At 35.5% G+C, this 11,621-nt stretch overlaps 1 non-coding gene and 1 pseudogene across 1 annotated transcript; one reads left to right on the top strand and one right to left on the bottom strand.

Moving 5' to 3' along the window:
- Nucleotides 1-308: 308 nt before the first annotated feature.
- Nucleotides 309-410, bottom strand: LOC118997090 (U6 spliceosomal RNA). Its single transcript, XR_005068602.1, has one exon. It is a non-coding gene; the product is annotated as a U6 spliceosomal RNA (small nuclear RNA).
- A 1,037-nt stretch (nucleotides 411-1,447) lies between these two features.
- Nucleotides 1,448-1,750, top strand: LOC118997049 (peptidyl-prolyl cis-trans isomerase FKBP1A-like; annotated as a pseudogene).
- Nucleotides 1,751-11,621: the final 9,871 nt, after the last annotated feature.

Raw genomic sequence — 11,621 nt, 5'->3', positions numbered from 1 at the left:
CTAAGAAAAACAAGGGCTTGAGAGCCAGGCAGGCCTAAGGCTGAATCCTAACTGATTGCTAACCTTAGACAAGCTAATAAACTTCTCAGAACTCATATTTCCTATGTTGGGAAGTAAGAATGAAATGTCTCTGTTACTAGGCTTTCTCAAAATAAATATAATGTATTTAAATTTCCTTAAGGTATTTAAATATTACTGGCAATATTACCACCTCAGGCAGAGTAGTTAGTTACCAGTGCTATTGTAAGGGTTACAAATAGGGAAATAAATGCGCATGTTTTTCTTTTTATTCTTTTTTTTTTTTAGGAAAAAATATGGAATGCTTCATGAACTTGCATGTTACCCTTGCACATGGAGCCATGGTAATCTTCTATTGTTCCAATTTTAGCATATGTTCTGCTGGAGCAAACACAAATATAAATGTACTTTTAAAAGTGCATTTATACAAGTTAGCCAAATAGGAAGCCCCAAATTTTGTTCCCCCACAGAGACACTAACTTAAAGATATACTGTCTAAAAACCCTTTAAGAGAATTCCAGAAACCAGTTAAAAACTCACAGTAACCCAAGACAGTGCAAAGCCAAGACAAGCCACATTGAAATAGATAAGAAAATTTTTATCCATGAGAGCCCTTCCCCCAAGCCAGCACAGAAACAGCTTAAAGAAATGTAGACCTGAGAATTATGAGACAAAAAATCAAAATAATCATCTTAAGGAAGTTCATTGAACTTCAAGAGAAAATGGACAACTAAGGAAAATGATGCATGAACAAAATGAAAATATAAACAAAGAGATAGACAACAAAACAATGAAGCAAGCAAAATATAACCAAAGACACTGAAATAGAGAACAGGAGGACAGCGACCAGAGTGGAGAGGGGAGGGAATTTCAGAGGAAATAGGGGAGGGATTTAGAGGAACATATATGAAAGATACATGGACAACAACTGAGAAGGGTAGAAATGGGAGGGAGGGGGAGGGGGATGGGATAGGAGTAATAGACAGAAAACTGTACTTGAAAAATAATTAAATAAAAAGATTTGGAAAATACATAAATAAATAAATAGCAAAAAAAACTTTCTAAATTCTAAAAACAAAAAAAAGAGATACATACTCTTAAAAAACAGAAATTTGGGAATTGAATAATACAATAACTGAAATAAAATATTCACTAGGAGAGTTCAGTAGTAGACTTGATCAAATAGAAGAAAGAATCGGCAAAAAAATGACTTGAAGATAAGTCATTTCAAATTATCAAGTCAGCGAAACCCCCCAAAAATAAAAGTTGAATAAAATTGTAAAAAAATCTAAGGAAGTTATAGGGGCAGAGAGCGTTTTTAAGAAATAATTACCAGGGATGAAGCAAGCCTCAGAACCACCACCAGGTCTAGTCTTGGTCCATGACACCCATTGTGACACCCATCCACCTTGTGTCCACCATTGTAGCCATGGGAGTGTATGTGGCGACCATCTACCCAAAGATGGTTGTGCCTTCCTGATACATGGGCAGACCTGTATGGTAAACTATACAGAGGTGCTTGAAGATGGAAAAAAACTGATTCCTCCTGAGACAGACACAAACCCTTTAAATTTATGCTAGGCTGGGAAGAAGGGGTTGCCCAAATGAGTGTGGGTCAAAGATCCAAACTGACTATCTCCCCATACTGTGCCTATGGTATAACTGGGCATCCAGGCATCACTCCACCAAATGCCACTCTTGTTTTAACATGAACCTTCTAAAATTGGAATAACAGGGATGGCCCACTTCCTGAGCTCCCTGTTCCTGAATGTTCCATAGTGGGATCTAATACCCATAATGAGCACACACAAATCTGTATAGAGCTCTTCATAATGTTCCACTACACTCTATAAACATCTGCCCTGACTGACTATGTCCTGCCAACCAGCTTTGCTCTTTCTCTTTGTATGTATGTTAACATAAACTACATGCCATAAACCTCAAGTAATTCTTTTTGTTTTCATTTTGGGGCAAAGATTCAGCTGCAGTCTTTTAGATCTAGGTTTCCAATTAGTCACGTATTAACAGCACACCTTGAGATTGGGAATTGATGTGTAGGGAGAGAGAAATGCAAGAATATTTATTCCATCTTATTTTTGGATGAAAATTTTATTATGTATTAAACATTAAAAAATTGTCATTCAAGTATACTTCAAGCATACTTGTCTTCATTTTCCCCCTACCACTCCCGATCACCCCACCCATCTCACCCTTGATCCTACTCCATTTTGGCTTTGTTCATGGGTCTTTTTCACATGTTCATTGACAACTCTTCCCCCTTATCCCCTGGTTATTCTCCCACCTCTCCTCTGGTTACTATCAGTTTGTTGTTTATTCCAGTATCTCTGGCTATATTTTTCTTGCTTGTTTTGTTGATTAGATTCCACTTATAGGTGAGATCATATGGTATTTGTCTTTCACCACCTGACTTATTTCAATTAGTATAATGCTTTCCAATCCATCCATGCTGTCATGAAAGGCTCCTTCTTTCTTTCTGCTGCCTAATATTCCATTGTGTAAATATACCACAGTTGTTGGATCCACTCAATTACCGATGTGCACTTAGGTTGCTTCCAGCACTTGACTATCATAAATTGTGCTGCTATGAACATGGGGATATACAGTTTCTTTTGAATTAATGTTTCAGGATTCTTAGTCTATAATCCCAGCTGTGGAATTGCTGGTTCAAAAGGCACATCCATTTTTAGTTTTCTAAGGAAATTCCATACTGTTTTCCACAATGGCTGCACCAGTCTGCATTCCCACCAACAGTGCACTAGAGTTCCCTTTTCTCCACAACTTCACCAGCACTTCTCGTTTATTAATTTGTTTATGATGGCCATTCTGACAGGTGTGAAGTGATATCTCATTGTGGTGTCAATTTGCATCTGTCTGATGGCTAGTGATGCTAATCATCCCTTCAAACGTCTCTGGGTCCTCTCTATGTCCTCCTTGGAGAAGTGCCTGTTCAGGTCTTTTGTTCATTTTTTCATTGGGTTGTTTGTCTATGTGGAGTGGAATCCTGTGAGTTTTTTATATATTTTGGAGATCATACCCTTGCCCATGATAACATTGGCAAATGTATTTTTCCATATGGTTGGTTCCATTTTCATTTTGCTGATGTTTTCTTTAGCCATAAAGAAGCTTCTTATTTTGATTAAATCCCATTTATTAATTCTTTCCTTTATAACTCTTGCTCTAGGGGATATATCATTGAAAATATTGCTGCATGGAATATCTGAGATTTTCCTGCCTATGTTATCCTCAGAGACTTTTACAGTATCATGACTTACATTTAAGTCTTTTATTCAACTTGAGTTTATTTCTGTTTATGGTATAAGTTGGTGGTCAAGTTTCTTTCTCTTTTTTTGCATATAGCTTTCCAGCTCTCCCAACACCGTTTGTTGAAGAGGCTATTTTTGCTCCATTTTATGCTCTGTCCCCTTTGTCAAATATTAATTGACTGTAGAGACTTGGGTGTATTTCTGGGCTCTTCATTCTGTTCCATTGATCTAAATGTCTGTTCTTATGCTGGTTCTTAAACTGCTTTGATTACTGGGGTCTTGAAATATATTAATGTCAGGTATGGTAATCCTACCTGCTTTGTTCTTTCTCAAAATTGCTATGGCTATTTGGGTTCTTTTTGGTTCCATATAAATTTTTGAAATGTTTATTCTATATCTGTGAAATATGGTACTGGTATTTTAATAGGGATTGCATTGAATCTATAAATTGCTTTGGGTAGTATAAATGCAGTGCTCAGACAAGAAAAAGAAATAAAAGGCATCCAAATTGTAAAGGAGGAAGTAAAACTGACAATATTTGCAGATGACTTGAGAGTGTACATTGAAAAGAAAAAACTATTCGATCTAATAAGTAAATTTGGAAGAACAACAGGATACAAAGTCAATATTTAGAAATCAAAGGCATTTTTGTATACCAACAACAAAATATCAGAAATAGATATCAGGGAAAAATCTCATTTGCTATAGCAACAAGAATAATAAAGTAGCTAGGAATAAATCTAACCAAGGAGGTAAAAGACCTACCTGTACTCAAAAGCTATACAACACTGAAGAAAAAATTAAGGAAGACACAAATAAATGGAAGCATATACCATGTTCATGGATTGGAAGAATTAACATCACCAAATGTTTATATTAAACATTCTTGCTTGTGTGCTGCAAAGCCATAGCATATTTGAAGCACTGTTCAGGGCCTAATTATCTTCAAGTTGAAAAATGTCATTGGATTAAATTAAGAGTCCTATCTAAAACCGAAGTGGCAGAGGGGAGAGCTCTTGACTCCACCACCACATCCCACTCTCCTGTGAAACCCTCTACCTTTTAAAGGCAAATCTTTTTCACTGCATGTCGGACAGCTATCTGTGCCAGGCTAGCAGAGATCTTTGAAGCCTTTTTTGTGGCCTGGCTTCCCCTCCCCCCAACCTATGCTTTTATTCCTAATAGATACTTGGGACTTTTATAATTTCATTGCTATCCAGACTCCAATTCCTAAATTTTAATAACTTTATTTAAAAGTTTACATTGAAGGTTCTGTTTGTAAATATTAAACGCCCAGTGAAAACCCAGCCATCCTGAAAAATCCCTGAGCGTTGTCTTAACAAAATGATGCTGGTCATCACAGCTTCAGCCTCTCTTATTTTTTGATGTTCAGCTTCCCCTGTTGATCTCAAAGTTTCCTGGCTTTTCCTTCCCTCAATCCCTCCGTTGCTGTCCTGTGTAGTGATTTGGTGAGAGAAATTATTACTGCTTAATCCCCAACCATCACCCTAGCATTACACATAAATTTCAAGTTTTATTATTGCAATAAAAGTGCTTTAATCTGGCTTTTCAAAAGTTGGGGGAAATGTAAGTAATTACCACTACTTCCAAAATTTTAGGAAAGGTATAGGCAATCAGATTCAATAAATTCAGAAGATTCCAACTAAGATAAACCCAAAGAAACTCACACTGAGACAATTATAATCAAACTCTCAAAGGTCAAAGATACAGAGAAAAATTATGAAAGAAGCAAAAGAAAAGCAACTCATTATGTAAAAGGGCACTCCTGTAAGATTATCAGTAGGTTTCTCAGCAGAAATATTACAACTGTATAGGAGTGTAGTGATATAGTCAAAGTACTGAAAATATATAATGCCTATCAAGAATACTGTATCTAACTAAACTATCCTTCAAGAAATAAAGGAGAAATAAAAATTTTCCAAGATAAACAAATGTTGACAGATTTCACCACCACTATACATGCATTAAAAGAATACTACAGTGAGTCTTCAGAACTATAATGGAAGGATGCTGGATAACATGAAAATATAAATTGTTTTGATAAAGGTAAGTATATAGACAAATACAAAATTCTGTAATACCATAATGATAGTGTATAAATAAATTTTAATTGTGATATAGAACTTAAAAGTATGAAAATGATTGTAAGTACAAAACTATGATATGGACACAAAATACAAAAGATTTATTTTGTGACACTGATAACATAAAGAGTTTGAGATGTAAAGGAGTAGGATTTTTCTATGAGATTTAAGTTAAATTGTTATCAGTTTAAAATAGATTGTTACAACTGTAAGATGTTTTAATAATCCCCAGGGTAGCCACATAGAAAATATATGTAAAGGATACAAAAATATATATAAAGATTCAAGGTATGTCACCACAGAAAAAGTCAATCAAAGAAGGCAGTAAGAGAGGAAAGGGATACCAAATAATTATAAGGTATTCAGAAAACATTTTAATAGCAAGAGTAAGTCCTTCCCTATCTATAATTGCTGTGAAGGTAGATGGATTGAACTCCCCAATAAAAAGACATAGAGTGGCTTAATGAATTTAAATTAAACAAAATTAATCCACGTGCAGTCTACAGAAGTCTCACTTTAGATGTAACATATGGTCTGAAAGTGACAGGATAAAAAAATATTGCATGTAAATGGCAATCAAAAGAGAGCAGTGGTAGACATACTTAGATCACACAAAATCAACATCAAATCAAAAACTGTAATGAGAAGAACATTATTATATACAGTTAAAAGTATTGATTCAATAGGAAGACATAACAATTATAAATATATATGCATCTGACAGCCCAGCACCCAAATATATGAAGCAAAGATTGACAGAATTGAGGGAAAAGTGGACAGTAACACAATAATAATGAGATTTCAATATCCCACTTTCAATAATGGATAGAACAATGAGACAAAATAAAAATAGAGTGGGTACATGAACAATACTATGGCAAGTGAAACTCGCAAATATATACAGAACATTCCATCCAACAGAAGCAGAATACATATTGTCTTCCAGTGTACCTAAATCTTTCTCTGGTATAGGTTATCAGTTAGGCCACAAAAGAAGTTTTAACAAATTTAAGAAGATCGAAATCATACCAAGAATCAAAACAATATGATCCTGGCATAAAAAGAGACATATAGACTGTTGGAACAAATTACAGAGGAAATAAATTCTTCTGTATATAGTCATGTGCCAACGCCATACAATGAGCAAATTATAGTCTTCTCAACAAATAGTGCTGGGAAAAGAGATATCTACATGCAAAAGAATAAAGTCAGGCTCTTACCTTAAATCACATACAAAAAATTAACTCAAGATGCCTTAAAGAATTTAATATAAGCACTAAAACTATACAACTCCTAGAATAAAACAGGGAAAATCTTTATAGCATTGGATTTAGCAATGATTTCTTGAATATGATGTCTAAAGCATAGGCAACAAAAGCAAAGAGAAATGGCACCACATCGAACTTAAAAACCTCTGTGAAGAAGAGAAAACAATCAACATACAAGAAAATATTGTACCATTTATCTAATAGTGGGGTAATATTTACAATACACAAAGAACACCTAAAAGTCAACAACAACAAAAATAACAAGATTAAAAAGTAGTACATGAACTTGAAACATTTATTTCTCCAAGGAAGATATACAAATGGTCAATGAGCATGTGAAAAAAGGCTCAACATCACTAAAAATTAAGGAAATGAAAATCAAAACCACAATGAGTTATCACCTCACATTTATTAAGGTGGCCACTATTTAAAAAAACAGAAAATAGCAGATGATGGAAAGAATATGGAGAAATTGAAGCTCTTATGCACTGTTGGTAGAAATGTAAAATCGTTCCATCACTATGAAAAACAATATGGTAGTTCCTCAAAAAATTTAAAATAAAATTACTATATAATCCAAAAATCCCACTTCTAAGTATATACCCAAAAGAATTGAAAGCAGGAACTCCAATAGGTATTTGCACATGGTTTCATTACAGTGTAGTTCACAAGGGTTAAGATACAGTAGCAACATAAATATCTATCACTGGATGAATGGGTAAAGTACAGGTTCCATATACATACCATTGAATATTATTCAGAGTAGATCAACTACAATGTGGATGAATGTTGAGAACATTATACTAAGTGAAATAAGCCAATCAAAAAAAATTATACTGTATAAATTCACTTATATGAGGTATCTTTTATAGTCAAACTCTTAGAAACAGAAAGTATAAAAGTAATTGTCAGGGCCTAAGAATAGGAGTAAAAAGAGACTTTTATTCATTAAGTATATTTTCAGTTTAGCAAGATAAAATAATTCTAGAGATACGTTACACAACAATATGCATACAGTTTACACTACTAAACTATCTAAAAATGACTAATTTGGTAATTTTTATGTAATGTTCTTTTACCATAATAAAAATGTGTGTATGGCATATTTTAATAAACCAAGTCTTCCATTATTTCCAAAACAAAGACCTATCTCTGCCTCTTCAGGGTAATCTTGTGGCATTTAAAAGCTTCAGCTTTTTAATTCCTGCTCCTTCCTGCTGAGAGCCCTGAGCTGTTGTCTATGCACTCCACCACATCTACTATGCAGTCTCACTATCTTCTTTGTTACTAGGGTGAAATAGCAACTTCTCTATGCATTCTATCTTTCAAGTTGTGTAAAGTTCCCCACGTTTTTCTCAGATGGTGTGTGGGGATAGGGGAGTCAGCATGATTATATTTTAATTTAGAAAATGTCACATCTGGATATAAAATGAAAATAAATATCAAATTAATGGAAGTGAAAAAAAGATCATTAGCAGGCCAAAAAGTTCTTAAATAGACTTATTGCAACCAGAGACTCTCAACTACTATAGTTAAAATGAACCAGTCTTAATAGTTTATCACACCAAAGCAGAGAAGGGACTTAGTGTTTTATTCTACAAGTTGTTCTCACTCCGCGATCTTTTTCTAGGAAAATTATTATCATGGCACCAAGAGGAAATTTTTAACATCTTTCTTAAGTGCCCCATATTTTGTCTTTAACAACTAAAGTTAGGTTAAATAGATTCCTTTTTAAATTTCCATCCAATTTTATGTTTGCAGGATAACAATAGTGAACTAAGAAGACTATTATATCAAAGATGTGTTAAATAACTGTTTAAATAATTCCTCAGGTTTTCCCCAAAGCATGGATGATTATGCACATTCTGAATTATGTTTTATCCTGAATAAAGTAGAACATGAAAAACAACTTGGTGATAAAAAATGGTTAGGATATCAGCTGTGTCATATCCTGGTTGTTGTGAGTACGGAGAGCTAACTTGTTGCATTAACACTTTCCTAGAGTTTTATGTTTACGATGAGTTGTCTTGTGTCTGTAGAATTTAGACTGTTGGTGAACATAAAGGACATTAAGAAGAGCCAAGGAGAGAAGCGAAGATGGCTAGCAACACCACAGGAATAGCCTGTGGCGTCCATCTTTCTTCCCTCATTGGTAAGTAGGTGTACAGGAAGGGTTTCATTTCTATTTGTCATATTAATAATTTAATATCAAAAGAACCTTGTAGTTATTTCTGGTAGGTGGGAATGTTTTCCACTTGCTAGTCTCATTCCTCAAGCTGTGGGGCTTATAATCAAAACTTAAACTTACTTTTATTATTATATATCATGAAAAAGATAAAAAGGTAATATGGAATTAATAGCCATACTTTTATGTAGATCTTCATTCCAGAAGTCTGAACAGGTTCTGTGGTGTCTGGCAGAGCTAAAGGTTATTATCTCCACTGACTCCTTCCCTGAGTCAAGTACTACTGATTTCCAAATTACAGCTATTTCCACAGTGTCTCTGCTGAGCCTTCCAACAGAGAATCATCTCATAAACTGTAATTTTATTTACTGTTGATTGTGAAACCAATTTAAGATAGCTAGAGTAGCTTAATGGGTATATTTGAAGAATTTAGAAAAACTCATATCTTCCCTACAAAACAATGTAGAACATTAACTGCACCAAAGAAAAACTACCAAAAACACATGAGGTAGAACACAATTGCCAAAAAACGGACTTTTATTCATGCATGTGACAAGTATTTCCTGAGTGCCTTCTGTGTCCCTGGTACCATGGTAGTATTAGAACTATAAGCATGAAAGACACAATCCGTACCCTCAGATAGCAAAGTGTCCAGTGCAGAAGTTAGGAAGTTGTCCACTACTTTTTTGTAAGTGTGGGAAGCAGCATAGCAGACTGCTATGCAGGGGTGGGGAGTCGGGGGCGGGGACTTTACTTTTTCTGATAGCATTATGGATGGCGTCTAAATACACAGTGCTTTTGTATGAATTCTGAGGACCCATAGTTACCTTTTTTCTTTTCCATTCAGTGGAAATGGTGATGAACTGAGCTACCAGCCACTTACACAGATTATCTCATTTAACTTCATGAGGTGAGTACTGTTATGTCCCTGTTTTTGACAAAGGGAAAAAGGGAGACTCAAAGAAGTAAATTAAGTTGCTCAGAGTCACAAAGCTAGTAAGACATAAAGCTCAGGTGAGATTTCAGACAAGCCTATCCTCTCACCTTGCTTTCTCACTACCTGCACACAACTGTTTATTCCAATTGGTAAGATGAGAAGGACAAGGCAGGCAGAGGAAGCAGCTGGTAGAGAGTTCCAAGTGCCTAAAACTGACAGTGTATCCAGCAGACTGCTGGCAGTGGAAGCCAGACCACACATGGGCCTGGTACTGAGGGGCACATATGCCCTGTCCAGGAGCCAGCCAAGCCTTTATCTTAATATGCTCTATGAAAGTCGGTCCTTCTTTTTCCTAACATGTCACCTTTTAGAACCTAAGGATGTAGTCACCTGACCCCTATCTGGAGGCTAGTACCAAGAGTCACAGACAGATAGATATTTGGTAGGAAAAATGGATAAAGGGGGATCTAGAGGCCCCAATTCTGAGGTGCATCACATCCTCCCTGGTCACTTCTGGCCCTAATATGGGCTCTTAATCTTTTCCCAAAATTTAAGCTTCACTATGTACCCTATTTCTAGAAGCAGATTCTAATGTGTTCTCTGTTCCAGCAACCTGGATGCAGAAATGTGTCTGTGACTCTGTTCCCCCAGCACAGTAAACCCTCTGACACATGCTAGTGTATTCATGCCCCAGATCTACCAGGGTACTCTATTCTACCAAAATGAACTGCTTCATACCCATCCAATTTGAATTTAGAGTCATTTAACTTAAGCAAGAGTATTCCACTTTTAATTATGATACAGACAGGAAAACCAACATTGGAACGTGAACATGATGAGCTGACATCTAACCGACAATGATAATATAGACATGATTTAAAAAGGTAATAATCGCCCTGGCTAGTGTAACTCATTGGATTGAGCTCGGGCCTATGAACCAAAGGACTGAGGTTCAATTCCCAGCCAGGGCACATGCCTGGGTTGTAGGCCACTTCTCAGTAGGGGACGCATAAGAGTCAACCATACATTGATATTTCTCTCCCTTTCTCCTTCCCTTCCCCTCTAAAGATAAATAAATAAAATCTTTTTTTTAAAGGTAATAATTATGGGACTAAATTATTCATCTATATTAAGTTCAAGAACAGATAATGTTAATTTATCATGAGGGAAGTCAGAACAATAGTTACCTCTTGGGAAAGAGCCTTATTAATTAGAAAGGGGTAAGAAGGAACTTATGGAGTAATAGAAATGCTATTTATGTCATCTTGATCTGGTTGGTGGTCATACTTAAGATTTGAGCATTTTACTGCATGTAAATTATACCTCAAATTTTAAAATGCAAAAACAGGCCCTGGCTGGTGTGGCTCGTGAGTTGAGCAATGGCCCGTGAACCAAAGGGTCGCTGGTTCGATTCCCAGTCAGGGCACATGCCTGGGTCCCCAGTGTGGACTGCGTGAAAGGTGACCGACCACACATGATGTTTCTCTCCCTCTCTTTCTCCTTTCCTTCCCCTCTCTCTAGAAGCAAATAAATAAAATCTTTAAAATAAATAAATAAAATACAATGCAAAAATAAAAGACAGTAGACAAAGTTCAAGAACTGATTCATCTTATCTGTTCTTGGTTTTCAAATATGTTTCTTTTTAACCATGCAAGATAAGCAAATGTCTGAATTGAAATGGTTTTTGTCTTCTGCAAAAGCAGATATTTCACCTCTTACCATCAAATCCTACTAATTTTACTTAGTGAAAAACAGAATTATTTAATGTGGATCAGAGAAAGACAAAATATTTTCTTCTGTGTGCTAAAACATGAAGCATGCCTA

This window comes from Sturnira hondurensis, unplaced genomic scaffold, assembly GCF_014824575.4.
Source record: "Sturnira hondurensis isolate 20B ecotype Veracruz unplaced genomic scaffold, ASM1482457v3 Scaffold0012467, whole genome shotgun sequence".
Classification (NCBI taxonomy): domain Eukaryota; kingdom Metazoa; phylum Chordata; class Mammalia; order Chiroptera; family Phyllostomidae; genus Sturnira; species Sturnira hondurensis.
The sequence above is the reverse complement of the archived record's forward strand: the minus strand, read 5'-3'. Positions and strand labels throughout refer to the sequence as shown.